The sequence below is a fragment of the Dermacentor albipictus genome, chromosome 8 (genome assembly GCF_038994185.2).
Source record: "Dermacentor albipictus isolate Rhodes 1998 colony chromosome 8, USDA_Dalb.pri_finalv2, whole genome shotgun sequence".
NCBI classification, from domain to species: domain Eukaryota; kingdom Metazoa; phylum Arthropoda; class Arachnida; order Ixodida; family Ixodidae; genus Dermacentor; species Dermacentor albipictus.
The window spans coordinates 73,681,902-73,702,191 of record NC_091828.1 but is presented as its reverse complement, the minus strand read 5'-3'; the positions used below and the strand labels follow the sequence as shown (position 1 = coordinate 73,702,191).

The 20,290-nt window shown below is 46.8% G+C and overlaps 1 protein-coding gene across 1 annotated transcript in view; it reads left to right on the top strand.

Annotated features, from left to right (window-relative positions):
• Positions 1–3,196: 3,196 nt before the first annotated feature.
• Positions 3,197–20,290, top strand: part of LOC135921673 (uncharacterized) — an 85,879-nt gene continuing 68,785 nt past the window's right edge. The window contains exon 1 of the mRNA XM_065455973.2: positions 3,197–3,395. The gene's annotated coding sequence lies outside the window, so the exon portion shown is untranslated. The remainder of the gene's footprint in view (positions 3,396–20,290) is intronic.

Here is a 20,290-nt window from a genome sequence, read left to right as displayed (position 1 = left end):
CACTTTCTTGGGTATTTATGTGTACTAGTAGAACCCTGGGAATGTGACTAATAAATATCGGGTCCCTCGGTTAACCCCCTTTCTTCTCGTTTATATATATATATATATATATATATATATATATATATATATATATATATATATATGTTGCATGCAGCGAACAAAGACCCTCTAAAAGACAATGCTCGTCAAGCTGACGCATCGGTAGAAATGAACAGCAGCTATTTTGACTGGCGATCTAATGACATACGGGGTAATTAAACGCGACGAGAGTTTCATTGCACGCGTATGAAGTCTTCGCGGTCGCTTCGAGCCGGACCCTCGGTGAAATTACCCCGAATGAGACATCTGTAGACCGGAGGGAAACATGTGCGTGTGAGGGCTGATGTCCAGATCGTGCCCGCTTCCAGCAAAACTGAAGAATAAGAATCAAAGTTATGAGATGCATGCCTCGATAGGAAGAGAAAAGAAGTTGACACTCACTTTAGCATCCGCTAAAGAGAATGAAGTGGAAAGCCTGCGCTCACGAGGCATCCATTAAATTGCTTCTCATTCTCATTCGAATGCGTTGTTACTTCCTATTACTTCTTTTCTCCCACCAAAAATAGTTGGTTGAAGTGCCTTAATTCACCTGCATTAACACTAAAGGTAGTGGCTTTGACTTCCACCAATGGACGTGGATTCGACTCGCATCAGTTTTGGCGACATTGAATTTTTCGTGCCATCACACCGGACGGTCAATTTTTCAATTACACCGGACAACGATTTTTTTGAACAATAAGCGACACTAAGCTTTCGCCTTAAAAGTGTAGAAAGGGTAAAGAGGTCAACTGGGCAGGTACGCCTGGTTTGTTAACCTTACAAAGGAGGGAGGAGGGGGAATGGCGAAAGTAGAGAAAGATAGAAGAGACATACAGATCGCGAGAGAGAGAGAGAGAAAGAGAGAGAGATACCACTGGCTGTACGCACATGTCGTCTTGAAAATGTCGTGGAGCTCTTCCAACAGCCATTTAAAAAATGAGCGTGGAAAGAAATGGCCCCAAATTAGACCTGATATGTCAGAATATTAAAAAAGAAGCCTACGCCCGGGCTTGGCACCACGAATTCTCTAAGTGTGCGGTAAGGTACCTATGTTTCGACAGCTGCACGCGGGTGCGTCCCGGACGGCCTTGCAAACTACTATTTATTCAAAGCGATGTTTACACCTACAGAGTCAGCACACTCTCTCACGTGTCCATTGACTGATACTCGGTCAAGGCTCAAGTCACAGCAGTGAGATTTGTGCACGCGAGTATGTATGCGAATGAGTGTCGGTGAGTGGGGGTGCGCATGCGTGTGAGTACGTGGCGCACAATGATATTAGTAAGTGTCAGCACATTCTGCCGTCGTTGGCGCTTTGATTCCCGGCATATTTGTTTGCGTTTTAGCGCGCAGTGACACGTTCGCGTATGCTCAACGCAGCTCAAGTTTCCTGTTACACACACACACACACACACACACACACACACACACGCACACGCACACGCACACACACACGCACACACACACACACACACACACACACGCGCGCGCGCGCGCGCGCGAACACAAACACACACACACACACACACACACACGCGCGCGCGCAAACACAAACACAAACACACACACACGCGCGCAAACGCAAACACAAACACAAACACACACGCAAACACAAACACAAACACACACACACACGCGCAAACACAAACACACACACACACACACACACACACACACACACACACACACACACACACACACACACACACACACACACACACACACACACACACACATGCACGCACCTTCCGGCCCATCTATAAGCGTCAAACCGCTCGATAGAACGCAGCATGGCAGTGGAAAGAAGAGACGGCGGCACGAGAACCCTCGCCTACCAGGCTCATTTCGCGCAGCGGCCCTTTTCCAGCACCTGATCTGTCGCTGTTGCGCTTCCCGCAGAAAAGACGGCCGGCCGCAGGATCTCCATCAATCTCCCATGGGACATGAAAGGCGGGTATCAGCATTGGCTAAACGGGCAGCGGAAGCGGTTAGCTGCGCCATGCGGTCCGCGCTGTTGGGCACAAAAGAGCGGGAAACCGGATCGCTGTTCAGCAATATTACGGGCCATACCTTGTCGCAAAGCGCGGCCGTCTGCTGTTACAGATTCATTTCGGGGAGTCGTAGTGACGCACGTGCCTCCCAAGCGGAAACGGAATTTCGTAATCGACGTCAATAAACGTGTGGTTAGCAGTTCGAGCTTTGCTTTTCCATCAGCGGTGATATTATTACCTCGATTGAATTAATGCGTCGGGTACCTGAAACCCGGTGTCTGCGCATTTGTGTCTTCGACCGATACGGTTCGAAGGCGCGCTCGCCTACCACCTGCGGCGTGATGCATTTTCGCCCACTGTCGATAATTTTTCATTTCTTCATTATTTATACACCGCTCCGTTAAATAATAGTTATTTTCCCCTATGCTTTCCTTAGCCTCATCGTGTGCTGGCTTCAAAAGAATATTGGCGCAATCGTCTTACGGTGGAGTTTGTGCTCACAAGGTTCACTCCCCTAAAAATTGGGTGGAAACTATGGGCATAACAAAGGCAACATTTAGAAAAGGAAAACGAAACCCAGCGACATCACCTCTAAAGTTCACGTACACGAAATATAAGCTTCAACCAAATAAAAAGGTACTCGGGCAGTGACCAATGAAGTCCCTCTCGGGTTCCAAGCACAGCATTCGCCAACGCGGACACGACAGCAACATAAACAGGGAGACACAAAGAGAGACAGAGATAGGTGAAAGCAAAGGAAATACAGAGAGGGTTAACCACAGAATGTATGCGGATGGCTGCTGTGTTCTGTGGAAGAGGAAATGGGTCGCGGAAGGCTGGAGAAAAAAGAAAGAATGGACACTACAAATCCGTCAATGTGTGCGCCATCATAGTCAGTTATGACTCCACATAGTCACCCACAGTGTCAATATCCCACATTCCTGGTGAAGGCGAGGATGCTTCATTTTTTTTTATGGGTTTACGTGTAGAAAAATAAAGACAAGAAGAAAGAAAGAGCCCCTCGGTTTCCCATGTTCTAACGGCTTTCAAGTGTAGGAGGTGCGCGTGCACTAGTGGTTGCAGAATGAGCCAGGCGGTGGCGCCGCGGTCGCTATCCCGGCAGGCCACGGGGCGGGTCGATAGATCGCGCGGGCTCCTCCGCACGGGAGAAGTGCGCGCCCGCGCGGATGCGAGCAGCGCAGCTTCGGGAGACGACGACGACAGCCAGCATGGCGGCCGCCGTCGCTGCATCTTCCCTCAGGCACCGACGGTGAAGGGTGCAGGAGGCGGAGGGGGCCGCAGCGCCACGCTCGACGCAGCAAGGCAAGTGTGCTACTGTGCCCGCCGCGGTCTCCGGATGTATTCCGTAAGAGCACCGCCACACGGATACCCGAACTCCACGAGGCACTTGCTTTCTCGACAGACGTCTTGTCACTCGCGCGCTATTGGTGTGTGCACCTGCATCGGCCATGTAGGCGCGCGAAAACGAACCAGTCGCACCGGATGCACATCATTGGCCGTCGGCTTCGCCGTAACCTGTCACGGTGGGTGGGTAGAAGGAGCGCGACCTTTTCTGCTTAACCAGCCTTGTCCAGAGGTGACTGGCCGTTATGTGGCTGTGCCCGGTGATCTGTGTGTGAACCATACTAGTTTAGTTTGTTAGAGATGAGGTTGGCCGTATGGACATATAAGGTCTTTGATGGTGGGAGAAGTAGACAGCACGGACGCATTACGTCAACTGGGATGCTGTTGCGGGTCACAAAGGCGGGAGAAATTCCGCAGCATCGGCGTCATTGCCAACAGGAGGCGTTTTTGGCTTTGAGGTAGCTGCGAACGATCGCTTTACGTTTCCGTGCCCCCATGACTTACGACGTCGTTCGATTGACCTACGGTGGAATTGCCCATTCGAGCGCCAGATGGAAGCGGAAGCCTGCCGTAAATTTCGCGCAATATGCGTGCTTCTGGCGCAATAAACGCTTTTTTTTCGCCGTTGTTGCGCGTATCCTATGGCAAGGCCCCACGCTTTGTTTACAAGAAGTATCGTTAGAGGGGCGTCAGCTGTCGCCGTTCGATCCGAGTGGGCTGAGATGCATGGCGCGCACGGAGCTTGGCAGGTTTCCCGTGTTGTTCACGAAAGCTTTCGTTGCATTGGCGGCATCCAATAAGTGACGAGCGCGTCACGTGAGCTGACGCGATGGCGACGATGCAGTTTCTGCTGAAACGTCAGCTACCACGCAGAAGTAGAGGAAGCTGGAGAGCTTCAAGCTTTTGCTTGTTGGCACAAGACGTAACCAAGAATTAGTATTTAAAGCTTGCCGTTTCCTTATGCTACTGCTTGGAGGTGTTTATTATATTTTATGACATTATCAGGCGAACATTTGGGCGAATCGCTGCGAAACATGTCAAAGTGTAAGTGGATTATGCGAGATCGTGAAAGCCCTAACATGGAAATCGGAAAACGTACAGAGATCTACTAACTTTGTAGGGTGAAGGGTGGAGGCTATAGCTCGATATCTTCGCAATCACGCATAGAATGAGCTGAGTTGACGCTGGAAAGCCGAAATTGATGATCTCCGGTGAAGGCTTTTGTCGTGCAACAACAATAATAAGGCAGATCATGGTTACAATGCTTATCTCAATGCTTTTGCTGGCAGGCGTTGCCGCGGCATAGTGGGAAGGTTCAAAGTTGAGCGGCGGTGGTGGTCGAGGATCTGAATTATATGTCGACACTGAATGTTCAGCGCCTGTTGTTACCCCATTGACGTAGGCGGCACACGTTGGCATCTCCTTATAGAATCCGCGTGCGTACATCGCGCGGTGCACAGAGGCCATTAGCGTGAATAAATTACACTGGCACGTCCTGTCTCGTGCAATAGCCGCGACAGAATGCTCGCGATTATGCGCCCAGCACCCTGACTGGCGACGTGGCGAGCTCCCAGTATGGACTAGTTTTTGTATGGACTTATTGTTGGGAAAAGTTCATTTTGCCTCGTTTCTTTCTCTCTGACGGTTGAAGTTGCGAAGGAGGATGTTTATATACAATCGCGGAAACTATTTATCTAGAATTACCAAAATAACTTAATTACTTAATTATTCGCTCAATTAATCACTTAACTAAATTACCAAATTAACTAAGTTGTTAAAGCTAACCTAAAGGATTGAAAAAGAAATTTCTTCGAGAAGGAGATAAACAACGCGCATTGAGCGATGGAGCGAAACGTAATAGGCGTACCGTTAAAAGTCAGAAAGATGTAGGTATGAATGAACAATCAAGCGGGAGTATAGTTGAGATAGAGAGAGAGTCGAAACAAAAGCAAAAATAAGAGTGGGTTTAACAAAACAAATAATACGGCTTGCTACATTACACAAGGGGGAGGAGGGGGGAATTGTACTTCAGGCTATTACGAATAATTGAAGCGGCCCAGCTCATGCAATGCTTAGTGAAAGTAATCACTCGTCTATTAGAGTAATAAATTTGATTCCAAGGTAAGAGAAACGTTTTGCATGACGGCAGAGAATTGGGAGGAGTGACATGAAATTTGCAAGCACAGGATTGACGCAGGAAATGGACAATTGGAGATCACAGGGAGCGGCTTTCGCTCTGCCATTGGGCATGAAAAGGCTGACTGAAAAGGATCAATGTCAATGAGAGGCTGGAGACATGGAAGCGCCCTTGCGGACATCGTGACTTACTCCTTGGAGACGCATAAACTTCCGATATAGAAGGATAGCCCTGTGTAAACGGCGTTTCCGGTTGGTCTCACTGCCAAGAACTGAAGGAGCTCCATGCCGCGTAGCTTTGACTATCCTGACGAGCATCGACGCATTCAGCTTAACATGGCCGATGCCCATGGTATTCATCAAGCCCTCGATGCAGTGGGAAGATGAAGGGGGACTTTTCAAATTGGCTACGCAATGATACCTCCGACATTCGTCTCCCTTCGACTATGGGCTTGCACACTCTTATCCGCGACATCATCCGTGAAGAGCTTCATGGGCGGTGCCCTCCCTGCACTCGGCAAAGTACCGTCCCTTGTCCACCGACAGGCTTCCACTACATCATTCGGTCACGTCCGCATCGCATTTACCGTGCTCCGACTGCCCCTGCACTCACCAGGTACCAACGTATGCCGACGTTGCGGCGCTCTCTCCAGCCATTACCGCCCCTCTGCCTACATTAGGAGCTTACACCCCAGTGGGTTCGTTGTCACCGCCAGTGCGTGTACAGCGTCACTACTCGGCTCCGCTTCCTGCCAGACCCATTTGCTACTACTGTGGCTATCGAGGGCACATCTCCCGATTTTGTCGATGGCGTCAACGGTATGAGCAGGGTAATAGTGTTGTTGCTGTTGAGTTTGATGGTACAGAAGCTACTAAGGCTATCATGCGCCAAACAGAAGGTATAAATTATATAGAAGATAACATCACGGAAACGAAGGCATTAGATATTTTTGAGCCCGTTTTGCAACTTTTTATTTTTGACTTATGCCACCTAGAATGAATAGAAGTATATAGTTTGATAAGTATTCGGTCATTAAATAGTAGTTTAAGTAGCTGAATACGGCTACAAACAACTTACTGTTGCTATCATTCGTTAAAACTGTACCGCTCTATCTTTAAGGCTTGGTTCTAGCTACTTAAAACACATGGTAGAAATGAAAGAGAAAGCGAGAGCAAGGAGCAGGCTGGCAAGTGTCACCGGAAGGGCAATTTCAACGCCTTCCTACCCTTCTGGAAGGAGGAGTCGAGAACATAGAAATGGAAGATGGGAAGGAAAGGTGAATAAAAGAACCGCATGATGCAGCAACGACTGAACTAAAACGCACAAGCACAACAAAAGACAAGCACGCCAAACACCTTGACCAGCGTGGTTGGAAGCGGTGTACCACGAACGGACGGACAATCACTCTTCGAGCCGTGGTATGACAGGACTTGTCTTCCCGCACGATTTATGTCTCGGTTCAGGTATTAATCAGAAGAGAACCGATTTGATGTTGGTTTAGACTTCACAATAATGCCGCAAGACGTGTATGTGCGCAGCACATTTCGTGCGACAATTGTCTTGCAGGCATACTGCATATGTTTACAGTCAAACGCCGTTATAACGAAGTAAGAAAGAAAGATGCTTATTTTTTTCCAGATTATTATGCACAAGTAACAACCACTTGTGGGACCTGTAGCCGAAGGCTAGTTGAAGGTCCGATAAATATATATAATGAAATCCTAGCACAGCAGGAATAAAATAAGAGCAACAGTAATTGAATATACAAAGTTGTTGATTGTCAATTAACGAGTCAACTAAACGTAAGCGAATACACCAGAGCACCAAAGAACAGTCTAAGGGGCACAGTTCAACTACAGGAGAATCCATATCCCAATGTAACGGTGTGTACTATGACGTCGATTTCTTTTACGTATCCCACAAAAAGTGCAAACAATATCGATTAGTACTGAACTGGCTGATAAAGCGTATAATTTTTGAAATTCAATACGTACATAATGAGCAAAAAGGAGAGCAATATGAGATTTAAATGCATAACAAAAGAACACAGTCGCGTGATACTAATTACATAGAATAAGCAGAAGTTAGTCTAAAAATATAATTATTCTCGCTTTGTACAGATCTATCATGAAATTGATGATTTACTCTGCCTTTACCAAGGAAAGAAAATATTGTTTCAGGGCACTAGGGAAGTTCGAGGAATTAATGACTCCCGCTGGGAGTCCGCTGGGAGTGCTTGGTTCATGCAGAATTATTCGTTGTGCAGGCCACTTCGTTATAAAGATCGCGCACCGTACCGCTCCTAATAGAACAGGCTAAGCATTCTCAATAGTAGAAGACATTTGCTTAGCATGAATCCAAGAGCGACTTAGTAAAATGAGTGGCAATATACTTTTTTCGATTCACAATTCGTCTGACGGAACGTGCAGGTAGAGCCGACCTTACTGCACCGAAGTTTACGGCACGCTCCGCGGCAGACCACGGGAGCGACGCAGTATGAAGCTTACAGATCGTCGAATGCCGCTATCGCCTCCCTTGCCGTTAAAATTCATGATTCGTTTAGAAGCTCTTTATCCCTGTTGCTTTCATTTAGATTCGGGCCCGTTCCGCTTTTTTTTTTCGTTTGCACATGCGTCCGTTTCGTTCGTTCCGGTCGTCAATTACGATTACACGTAACACGTCGTAATCAGCTGCGACGCGTTCGTCAGCCGTCGCTTCTACTGCGCTTCTACTTCTACAAAATCCATCCATCCTTCTTTGTACAGGCTATTTCATTGCAGAAGCGTTCATTGTAGGGGCATTCGACTGACTGCATTCAACTTCGTGTTTTTTCATTCTCCTCGTTATCTGTTTCCTGGCATCTCCCTGCCCAGCATACTGTGTGCACCCTAGAGCCATAACCTTGAACCTCTTCGCTAGCCTAAATCTAAGGGCACCGGTTGCTATAAGGTCTGTGGAAGGAGGCACGATGGAATACAAGTGTCTGTCTACGCCTAGGGGCACGCTTTCGAAATAATTACCGTGAGGGCTGTGGCGATTGTTCTTGGCCGTAATTGCGAGCCGACTGCAGGTAATTACGTCACCATGGCGACAGTTGTTTCCCAAACGCTCCTTTATGAGCGTCATTGCTGCGCATCGATTAACTCTTCATCACGCAGGAATGCGGAGAGGAGCCGAGGCGCGTCTCATGGCTAAGGGCATCGCCCTCGCTCGAAGATTGCACCATCGCCGCAGGCGGAATCCGGTGACACATTGCTTCTTGGGCCGAGATGGAGATCCTTATGAGCGAGGCTCGGCAATCTAATCTGCCGCGTAGGCATTAGCAGCAGGAAAGGACGCGGGTAATCTCTAGCCAACGTGGGACATGCGAGGCTCTGAACAACGGCCCTTTGTCGCCGAAGTTTCTTATAAGGCACACTGCCGGCAGTGGATTCTCATGCGAATTGTTCTAAGTGTATGGTTATTTGATCTTACGCCATGGTAGAAAACACGTCTCTCGTTGAACCCTTCGGCAACTACACTGCATAATAAGTTACACCCTTAAAAGTGAAAAAAGGGTGTAAATGTGCCTATAACATACACCCTTAGGGTGTCAGTTATATAAATCACACCATAAGGGTATGAAAGCAGGAGCCTGCTTTCGCCTTGTTCTAGTTTTGCTCATCATAAGGGTGCGAGTTATAGACACATTTGCACCCTTTTTCACTTTTAAGGGTGTGTAAATTATTTTACCGTGTACTTGATAAAGATGCATAAACAAACTGAGTCCGAAAAAAAAAAGCCGTCAAAGTTGCCTCCACTGAGCTGCTGAGATGATAGGTGACACGGCCGTCCGCCAAGTTCAGTGGTTGCATTTCTGAGATTCTGGGCAGCTTACACTTTCCTTGAACACTCGCTTTGTATATGGCACTAAATGGGCCGTGTAAACCTGCCTTCGGCCCGCTTTTTTTCTTTTTTTTTTCTTTTGGTATGTGCACACAGTGAATGCTTGAACGATTCTTCGAGACACCTGCCGATGACATATTCTGGAATGCCGTCTTTGAGCCCAGCATTTTCCTGCGTCATGTCCTCGATAACGGCTTTCATTCCTCTTGAAATGCGTCGTGCTAAGCTGGCTATTAAGCAACTTGCATGGTAGCGGCAGCGAGTGGTTCACACACTTTCGTTTGCTCTTCAATTAACCGGGATTTCATGCCGGAGTGAGGATGCATGACACCTCGCAGGTGAGAGAACGCACCTCTGACGTCACACGGAGAGGACGACGAGAAGCCATAAATGCTGGCGACGCGTGGGGTGACGTTTTTTTTTCGATGTGCTTACGGTATTTGTATTATTTTCAGGTTTTTTCTTGTTTAATAGGTTGCAAGAATTGCCGTTTCGCATTGCCATAATGGTATCTGGCGCTGCAGAAAGGTGTCTCTTCATATATTTTTTTCATTCTCTAACTCTGTGCACCTACTGGCAGTGGCGTTTCTTCAAATTCGGAAATAAAATAAAAGGCACTCGGGGCCAGGTCGGGACTCTAGGGTGGGTGGTACAGTTGTGCGAAACCACTCTCAAATGGCAGCAGCCTGGGCAACACGAGACATGTGAACCTGGGCGTAGTCGTGCAGGGGGAGGAAGTTTCTTGTCATTAATCTTCGGCGTTTTTCCACGACGGCTTTACGCACTTCTTGAAGAACGTTGGCGTAGTATTTGCTTCTAACTGCCCTAGTATTTTCAAGATACTCATAGGGCAGGATACCCTTTGCACCCCGAAAAGTGTCGCACTCACTTTCCTCCCTGAGCGTTGGGTATTGAATTTTTTCGAGGGAGGGGACCCCCAATGCCTCCACCGCATATACTGTTGTTTTGTTTCTGGGTCCCACTGATACAGCCACATCTCATCACCAGTCGCAAGGCGGGGGCGAAAATCTTCTGGGTGACTTGGATGGAAGTGCAAAAGTTCCCTAGATGAATGCAAGCGGTCTTGTCGATCTTGCGCTGAGAGGTTCGGTGGCACCCTTCGTACCGAGACCTTCGACATACCCAAAACATCGTGGATGATAGTGAAAGAAGTTTCATAAGAAATGTTCAATTCTTCGGCAACTTCGTATGCATTGATTCGGCGATTATTCATGATAAGGCTCTGTGCTGAAGCTGAATGGTCGAAACCGCTTGAAGGGGTCGGCTGCACTGACCTTGGGTAATCTTCCACTTGCACACGGCCAGATTTGAACTCATTGAACAATCGAGTCACTGTGGCATATGAAAGACATTCACTGCCACACACGTTCACCATACTACTGTGGATTTCCTTGGCGGAACTTCCTTCTTTGCACAAAAAGTTGATAACGCTCCGGTACTCCAGCTTGGAATCGTCGGAGGGCGCCATATTTGACTGACTGATGCAGACCAAGTAATGAACTGGAAGGTTTCATATTAAGAGCTTGCTAGGCTGCAGGGATGACCTAAACGAAAGGTAGAGAAATATCTCTGTTAGATGTTTGGCTATAGCGAAGTTGCAAGACTTTTTGATCTCCTCTCGTATACTTGCCGTAAAGAGATGAGCAATTACATAGATTACACATAGATAGGCATTCAAGTATGTTACCACGCATACGCATGCTGCAGTGTATGTAGTAGCGCTCTTAGTGAAGCGATGCGTCTTTATATTGGAGGTAGTAGTAGCCAGAGTGGCGGTGGCAACTTTTCCTTCAATGACAAAGAAACAACGTTCAGCGCGAGTCCAACAAAAAAGAAGTATCTTACCAGCCTTCTGCCATTTGTCTTTTGTAGGCGACAGTCTGTACATGCGAACCTATGAAGCAAGCGGTAAGCGTTCGCTATCCAACTGAGATGTCGCTTGTCACTTCCGAACAGCAGCCTCTTCCTAAAATGACTTTAATTTAATAAAATTGAAAATTTTAGGGGACACTTCTGCACGTTTGCAACGGACTGTACTTGGATGTAAGTAGCTTCACGGGCCCTTAGTTATAGTCTTGCCAGGCACACACAACATTATAGTTTGAAAAATCAGTGAAAAAGCGCACGAGGAATTTTACGAATTTAAAAGCAGAAAATAAACTTCAATCCGACGTAGCTGGGTCACCAGACGAAAAGGTATCGTTGTCACCACGCGGTACACTCGCCTATCCGCGGACAAGCGGGCCGTCCAGTCGCGCGAATATCCCTCGAAGGATGGGGCAAGATCTTGCAGCAGGAGACGTGCTACGCAGACGCGCTTATAGCCGCCGCAACGTATGTTAGGAAAACGACGGGTGTGGTCGCTCTTGCAGCACATTGCATCATGACTGGAGTTCTGGTGACGCAAGATTCACGAAGTAAACGTTAGTCAGAAGATTAGTGGAAAAAAAAACGCACAACTTCAGTGAGGTTTACGCAGTCGCCTGCAATCTACTAGGATTTCAAATTGAACAAGTTGGTGATGGTCGATGCTTAACAGCTCGGTTTACGACAGGAGCGCAATGAAGAATAGCCCATGGTCGTTTGTTCTTTTGCGTGCTGCTGTCTTAAGTGTAGCTGTTGAAGATAGGCTGACCATTGGGCCTATAGCCCGGGAAAAAGCCCAAGAGCTTTCTTTTTCTTTTAATGGCGATAACATTGTACAAAGCAATCACCGGCTCTTGTTTGTGTTCTGATAATGTAACTTTCGGCGGGCTGGCAGCTGAAACCGTAATTATAGGCGTGGTCTACTGATTCCGATGGGAATGAGTTGTGCCTACTCGAAGTGGCTAAAGGTGATCAAATAAGGGTGGTGTTTATTCAAGCGTTTCGCATGTCATACTGAAGTAGTTGTGCTCTACTGCTATTGATACACCCGACAAAGGCGTCGTAATCGCCACTGGAGCAGAGAAGGTATGCATCATAAGTAGACACAATAAGTAAGTCCTACATTCGTCAGGGATAGGCGGGCAGTGTCCCTAGATCTAGGGCGCAATGTGCTGGTAAGTAGCGCGAACCGACCATCAAGTTGCAATAGTTACAGGTTGACCGTGGGAGAAAAAAAAAAAGGTTGGTGTGAAGGCCAACAAATAACTGCCGAAATGATATGGCGCGATAACGCTATTGCGTTAGAGTCGCTCACCATGAGGACCGGTGGCATGCAATTCTTACCTACGGGGAGGTGAAAATGCACGAGTGGTGGACGAAAACGCACTGACCTTCCTAACAGCGGCAGGTGTATTCAAGGAGACATAGCTATTAGGTTGCAGCAATCAATTCGCACTGCAACAGAGACGGCTCTGTCAGACGCTTTAAGTGGGAGGGAAACTGGGCTTATTAGGGTGAAAAAAAAAATGTATTACCTACTAACTCCTCAGGTCTCATTCTTCTCTCAAAATTGCATTTTTTTTCTTCTGGTGCTTATAGGTAATCTTAAATTGACAGCCTTTGAAGATGCTTGAAGGAACGTGTTTTGGGTCCCTTTTTAGAGCTTATGGTTCTTGTAGTATACTGCAATAAAAAGGCTAAGCTTTGCTTAGCCCAGGCTGCTGTACCAGTGAACTACAGTGGTTCATTTTTCATCGCTCTTAGTGATATTTACGTTGAAATAGAGTGTACGTATAGAGTAGCTGTCGCAGTATAATAAAGGCAAGGACATTCCGTGGCCGCAAAAAGCAAGATAATACGAGCAACATTACTTGATGCGGTAGCTCCCACGCCTGCTTGAATAGCTAGAGAAATAGTGATTACATTTTCGGTTTTCTATTACAGCACCCTGTGCAAGTGTGTGGCTGACTCCTGCGCAAAATGTACGGATACGGCATAAATATTTCGGTGGCACTCAAGTCGAAGTGCTTTTAAGGTTGTACCACCGCTTTTCATCATGTCGTCGATCATTTCGTGACGTTCGCTCCAACTTTGCGGCAAAAATGGAGTAAGCGTTATCATGTTCGACGAAGACACTGAAGTTTTATCCCCCCCCCCTCGCGACCCCTCCCCTCCTCCACACACACACACAAAAAAAAAAAGCCTTGGTGGATTCGAACAGCTCAAAATGACCCAATGGATATTTACTGTGATGCAACGGATACGCTTTGAAAATTTAAGAGGGAAGTGATGACACGAAATAACAGCTACAAAATTTACAAGCAGTATACATTTTCTGTGGAAAATTTGTCCGCCGTTCTGAAGATATGCAGTAAAGCATGCATGAAACGTGTTTGAAACATACGGCTAGCTTTGCACACAAATTACTCTGAATGTAAATTTAACCAAGTTAGCGGAATCAGGAATAATATATTATGGGTGAAAAAATTATGACGAGAGTTCTTTTTATGAATAGTGCCCGCTGTATATGCATACATATTAAGAGTAAATGGAACGTTGAGGAGTCGTGCATAATTAAATGCAAAAGTTTAATGCATGGTGGTCGCTGAACTGACGAAACTCTCGGGCACGAGCGAGTTCCATCGACGGAGGCAAAAGAGAAAATCTGGCCGGAGAAACCCAAAATTCCATCATCAAAATTGACTTCATTTCGTCCTCAAGCAAAAAGAAAACCAAGAAAAGAAAGCTTGCTTGAAGAAAAATAGAAGTCCAGCTAATAGGCAATGAAATTATATGCCGGGCTTGGAAGCGTGGCCGCTGATCAATAATTCCGGCATGTCTTTTGCTTTGCGATTGGCACTGCGAACGTTTCGCAGGCAATATTGCATGCGTGTTATTTTATGGGCATTCTACGTGTGCTGGTATGTGCATAGAGCTTGTTATTTTCTTCTTACTTTTCCTTTTCCACTTTCTCTATTCTGAGTGTCGTGTTCGGAACATTGAAATATCAGGCCCTAAAAGGTGTGCCTTCCCGTATTTCTTTATTAAAAAAAACGGAAACTACTTTTATACGTGCTTGTGCCTGGCTTTGACCCCTGTGCCCAAAAGACCCCCTAATCTCTCGTTCCCTACTGCAAATGCGTCACTACGGTGAAAAATCTTTTGTTTTTTTTTCTTCTTGCCATGTATTTCGTGGTCAGTATAGCATGAGAAAGCGACAGCAGCGCCATAATTTGGGGTGCAACAGCAGCTTTATAAGTAGTGCACCTATGCCGTGCATATATATATATATATATATATATATATATATATATATATATATATATATATATATATATATATATATATATATATATATATATATATATATATATATATATACACGTATAGATTACGCCGACATTGCAAGAAGGAAATGGGGTGTAATGACGTAATGACGGAATCTGGAGCTTGGCAATAATGTTCAGTCCGTCAATTTGTCTAAACTCTTCGCACCTAGTGCTTCGAACATATCAAAAGATTTTCGTACGAACTTTCCTGAAATTAATTTATAATCGCGAACGATTCGCATCAAGTGGTCCCCCGTTTATCCGCGAACTACTACACTGCTTTCAGGACATTACACAGAAAAATAAAAGGTATGTGAAAGAACATACACATTGTGGGTGTCCTTTACAGACATCGTATAGATATAGAGACACATGTACCGGAAGTGTAAGGGCATTTTTTAGTCGCTAAAAGTTAAGTGATAACGCGTCGCTCTCGTTACGAAGAGTGCAGCAAAATTTCATTCCATGTTTTACGATTTGCATTCATATAATACTACTTCTAGGTCTTGTTATGCAGGAAAGCGGTATTTGTAAATTAACAAACAACAAATTGCTAAACTTCTAACGGTAAACACATAAAGGGCGCAAAAATACTTATTTCGTGGCAATACACAACAAAGCTAAGCTATAACGAATAATAAAGCACGGAATGTAACTTCGTAGCGTAGATTCGCCGCATCAGAATAACCAACGTGCTGTCCGTGGCGTGTGCAGGGATAGGACGATGTCAGCGCCAGTTCTCTTCCGCAGTGACCTTTATATGAAAGTCAATGATGGCTTTGCTGCATCTCAATATGTAGTGAAGCGCATAAAAAACAACAATAAATGCAAGCAGCCAGTCGCGTTTTGCGCTACATTTGAATCCGAAAGCGATGCACACCATGGAAGACGGAGGATCGGCGGACTTCGGAACAACCGAGAGCACTTTACCGCGCTCCCTACAAACATCGTACACGAGCATTCGCGCATTCAGCGTTCCGCTGTGTTTAGTCCACCGAGGCTTGAAATCGAACTCACTTACTTTGCGTGTGGGGCAGGAGAAAGCCAGCCGCTGACGCACGCGGTGGTTGAACGGTACTTCAATGCGGTCCGTTGATTAGGTCCAACATTTTATATTGTTCTGCATGACGCTACACCTTGCGGATTTCGGGCCCCGTATTCACGAAAAGCTCGTACTCTAGAATTATTCGCAAGATCGAGTGAATTCCAGCCAATCGTGATGCTGAGCACATAATTAACAAATGCTGCCGTCCAATAGCAAAACAGCTCCTGTGAGTGAAAAACGTTGAGGGAATTCGGCCCCCGACGTTTAACCTGCTCGCCGCGCGCATGGGTGACTGGCACGGACGCGAGCAATTAGTGACTTCCCGAACGTTGCCATGACGACGCTTTATTTCCACCAGCTCGTACGCGAACGCTGTGGCATAGTTGTAGTAAATGAAGTTCGGGCTCGCGTAGAGTTGCGTCACATTTTGTATTTCGTTTCGCAGGCCGCCAACGAGGAAATATTTCCGTTCCGGAAGCACGACTGGTTCCGTCTCATTTAGGATGACACATTGTTGTGGGTGGCTGCAGAAGGCTCTGAAATACACGCGATAACCACCGGTCCACCGGAACAAAAGAAAAGAAAAGCGAACGGCGTTCTATGGATGAGAACCGGATTTGCGCCCCATTGCCGTTCGCCACTGCTCTTTCCACAGTAGCCGTGGCAATCGCTGCTGCGTGAGAAGTTTGCTTGTTTTTCTTTTTCTTTTCGACCGACAGAATGGGCTCGTCAGTTGCAACATTGAAACGGGAACGTTAGGAAGCGGCAGTGACGGTGGAGTTTGCTTGAATTTTTTGCGGAGCACGAACATACGATTTCTGTCGCAAAACACTGTTTGTGGTGCATCCTCACTACATAGAACGCAAGTCAAATGAACTTCTTCTTGTAGTATAGTTCAATCGCTCACGCTGGTGGATAATCCTCCGCTCTTGCGTTTGTTTAAAGTTCATATGTATATTAAAAAAAATATTACACCTACACAGCTAATCCTAGCAATGTATGAAATAAAAATACAAAGAAAATGAAGTATTGATTTTGACAAGAATGCCAAGCAACGAAACAGTACGTGTCGAAAAAATTATGCGCTGTAAGCCTTGCATTGTTTAGTCCAGCACCGTATGGATTGAACCATTTACACACGTACTCGGAGACTCAGCTTACCAATAGAACAAAATATTCTTTTACAGATTTATAGAATAAGGCCACAAACGTTTAACAGCCACAAAGAAATAGCGTGGTCACCATTGCGCATGCATCATACGCGAAAGGCGCTTGGCGTTTGAAAGGCAATTTGGGCTGTTGAAATGACTGATTACCTTTTGCCTCTGTCCCACAAACCGGGCCCCACTCTCCAATGACAAGCGTCGGCAAAACGTGTCTGTTTGACGCTTCCACAGGCGACGCACGAGACGCTGGAGTGGGCCTAACAAATTTGTTTAGTTCAACGGTAAAAGGATCCGCGCGGGGTGTCACGTGGTAATGTTGTGGACGAACGAAACTCAAAGGAGACAGGCATTCACCTAGGCTTCAACAACAACAACAACAACAACAACAACAACAACAACAACAACAACAACAACAACAACAACAACAACAACAACAACAACAACAACAACAACAACAACAACGACGACGACGACGACGACGACGACGACGACGACGACGACGACGACGACGACGACGACGACGACGACGACGACGAAAACGACGACAACGACAACGACGAAAACGACGACAACGACAACGACAACAACAACAAAGAAACAAACCAATGGCTGAGAGGTAAAACCTCCGACTGCTACTGTGTTAGACCGTAGTTTGAATCGCTCGGGGCAGTGCGCCTTTTGTTCCTGATTTATTTTTATTCTTTATTTCGAAGCACTTTGGCACTTCGTCGACGATGTGCGCCGTACATCACAACGACTGCAGGGCAGTCAGCCCATAACAACCATTGTTGTAAAATGACCACAGTCACTAGATGTTCCCTTGACTCTATTGCGCTACCTGCTCAGCTACATTGCGTACCATCTATCACGTCATGACGTAATCTACGCAGCGACGACGTCATGCGCCTCCCGTCGTTACATGTACGTAGTATTCTATTATTCAGAACGACGGAGCCAGTACTGCATTTGACGACATCCTATGAAGGAGCCGGCGAGATGACGCGATCGAAGGTTTGAGGGTGGAGAAAAAAAGAAAAGAAAGTAACCACCTCGCAGGGTGAGGTCAAGAGGCGATTTTAGAGCTACTCGGCCCTCCATTTTCTCGCAGGATCGTGTGTAAGCGTGCGATGTAGCGGAGAATCTCACGGTTCCTTGTAAACCTCGACCCCACCACCCTTCGTTTTTTTTCGGAGGCAACGGCAAATTTATGGAGGGTACGACCGCGACCATTTATAGCACTTCCGGACCCCTTCCTTTAAAGGGACGCTGGCCCGACCTCACGCAATCGATTTTTTGTTTCCCCGAATTTTTTATTAGTTCTCTCCTCCGCTCTTCGGAGACGGCGACCGCGCGTACCCGTTGGGGTCAACACGTACCAGGCATTGGTGGTTAAGCTCTTCGGCCCAACCGCGGGAAAACTGCGAAACGGTGACTTCATTCGGCTGGCCCTCTCCCCGAAGCGCCACGATAAACGATGGCACAAGCGTAGGCGCAGCTAGAAACGAAGGCGACACACACGCGACGTAAGATTGTTCGAGCGCCCCTGCGACCCGTTTCGAAATCTCTCGGTGTCGGTTTGGGACGGTGAGGGGCTACCGGCTTTATTGAGCGCTCCTTGCGTTATGCGAACACCGTGCATGATGAAAGAAAGAAACACGTTTCTTCTTAGTTGGGGAAGGGCTGCTTTGAAGAAAAAGAGCTTCTCGAGAAATGGAGGAGAAAATCCCGCCGCCTGCGGTTTTATGCGGTTTCACTGAAGCAGAAACAAAAGTAAAAGGGTGGTATTACGGACGTCGCTCTGCCGGAATGACCCTTCCTCGAGCGGAATCTGAGATGACGTATTGAGTTCTTTAAGGCCGCAGTTTTAAGGGGAAGTTTTGCGCGTTTGTCTTTTGGCAAAGAGAAGAGTGTCGAGACGTTCGAACTCCGCCAAGAGAAATAGCTCTAAATGAAATTTTTTTCGAGGCCATTTCTGAAGTGCTTGGAAAAGCGTCGCTCGCAGCAAGACCGGAATCGCAGACAAAAGAAAAGCCCTTCCTTCGGGACCGTATAATTTGCAAAGATTTCTCTTTCTGTCTCGTGGGCGTCTTGATAGAGGCTCTTATCCATCGTGGCACATGATCTTTGAGACGTGGTAGCACGAACCGATTCTTGAGAGAGAGTCGACGTGTATGTCCTATGGTTATAGAGTTCTTAGTTCGCCCCCTATAGTCTCTCCCACCGAAATGTTTGTGGTATGGAATGTGACGCTCGGAAGGCTTTCTGTCGTGGTGGTCCGTTCACAGGTAAATGCGGTCGCGTGATCGAAATATTAAGCCGCGTTTGACCCGTCGTTGACTTCATGTCGTAGACCATGCTTAGAGCTTTTCCTCAACCAACGTGCCCTGCAGGTTGAGAGCACTCACTCACTCACTCACTCACTCACTCACTCACTCACTCACTCACTCACTCACTCACTCACTCACTCACTCACTCACTCACTCACTCACTCACTCACTCACTCGCTCGCTCGCTCGCTCGCTCGCTCGCTCGCTCACTCACTCACTCACTCACTCACTCACTCACTCACTCACTCACTCACTCACTCACTCACTCACTCACTCACTCACTCACTCACTCACTCACTCACTCACTCACTCACTCACTCACTCACTCACTCACTCACTCACTCACTCACTCACTCACTCACTCACTCACTCACTCACTCACTCACTCACTCACTCACTCACTCACTCACTCACTCACTCACTCACTCACTCACTCACTCACTCACTCACTCACTCACTCACTCACTCACTCACTCACTCACTCACTCACTCATCTATCTGATTGGATATAATGCTTTTTGCTCTTCGTGATATAAAACACACATTAGAGAAATGATAAGCAGAGAAATTGCAGTGATATGTATCTGTATATCCACCTTGGAGTTATTTGCATCACAATGTCGAAGTTTTCCGTGGCAATCCACGTCTTCGGAGACGCTATCCTAGAAAGATCCATTTACAGGGTACCTAATTGTGCCTGAAGAGTACACCAAAGTTCGAACAACAAAATAAGCAATAGTGGCACAGGCGTAGTTTGATTTTATCAGATGTCAAACGCGGGTGTTGTGGGAGGAAGGCAAGCATGAAAATACGTGGCACTATAGCCATCAGGGCCGCTATTTTGTAACGATGCCTTATGCCTTATTCTATGCTATTCTTATCATCCAACACACACGGCCGCCAGATCCCGTTGATAATGTGAGCAGACCGTGGCTCTGACCACTGGCCAAGCGCGAAAAGCCTGAAAAAGCATAGAATCGGAAATGGCATCGCTACAAAATACCGGCCCTGAACTTCAGTCGGGGAGTAGCTTTAAAGAGTGCATAAAACAACCGCGGCACCGCTTTCAACCTGAAC